Source organism: Arachis ipaensis, chromosome B3, assembly GCF_059453495.1.
Source record: "Arachis ipaensis isolate K30076 ecotype BB chromosome B3, ASM5945349v1, whole genome shotgun sequence".
NCBI classification, from domain to species: Eukaryota; Viridiplantae; Streptophyta; class Magnoliopsida; order Fabales; family Fabaceae; genus Arachis; species Arachis ipaensis.
In genome coordinates this window covers 9859242-9860322 of record NC_142438.1, presented here as the reverse complement: position 1 = coordinate 9860322, position 1081 = coordinate 9859242, and positions in this window count along the sequence as shown.

Here is a 1081-nt window from a genome sequence, read left to right as displayed (position 1 = left end):
TTTATTGTTATTTTTATTTTTTTTTTATTTTTTATGTTTTTTTTTACAGATTTGGAGTGTCGAGAGCAGAAGTCTTGTTTGTTTTTTAGAATGGGAATCCAACATTGCTATTTTCTCTGTCATTAGTGGCTCTCACTAATTAATGTGTTATCATTATTATTTACTTTTATTATTATTATTTTTCCTCCATAGTTATAAGAGAGAAGATTTTAAAAAGTGGCTATGTGGTCTCTGGTGGATTTGGTGTTCGAGAAATAACGAGATCTTTCATCCTCACGAGCATTGGACCACAGACAAGGTGATTGGTATGGCTTTGTCCTTAGAAAAGGAGCTCTGAAATATTTTTGAGTTGCAACGACTATCTATCCCCTCAACCATTAGTGGCTCTTGGATTTCCCCTCAGTGGGTACCTTTAAGATTAATTGTGATGCTAGCTATCCTGGCAGTGGTGCTCGAGTTGGTTTTGCTTGTGTTAGCAGAGATTGGAAGGGAAGGTGGCAACGAGGCTGTCTGGGAACAATTGAGAGTCGTAGCATTTTGCAAGGAGAGTTGTTTGCTATTTGGAGAGGCTTTCTTTTAGCATGGGACTCGGGACAAAGAGACATTATATGTGAGACAGACTGTGTGGAAGCTTTTACTATTGTCAATAATTTACAAGATTGCTTGATCCTTTGGTGTTAAAAATCCGAGATATCATGTCTTGGAAATGGCGTGCTGATCTTCGGTTGATCTTGAGAGATGCAAATACAGTAGCAGACATCATGGCAAAGACTGCAATGAGGACTATTTCTCCCCAAGTGGAGCTTCCATTGCCTTGGAAGGAGTTTGAGAGTAGCATTCAGCGGGACTGTCTTTCTTAAGCAGTTTCTTGTTTTTTTTTTCTTTCTTAGTTTTTGTTTATTTTCTTTTAAGTCACCAAAAAAAAAAAGGTGACGAAGATGGTGGAAGATATGGGATATATAAGTAATTTTACAATTTACCAACATTTTTTTAATGTTAATAGAGATTAAATTGAAAAAAAAAATTGACGTATAGAAACCAAATTAAAAAAAAATAGGGATCTAATTGAAAATTGGTAAAA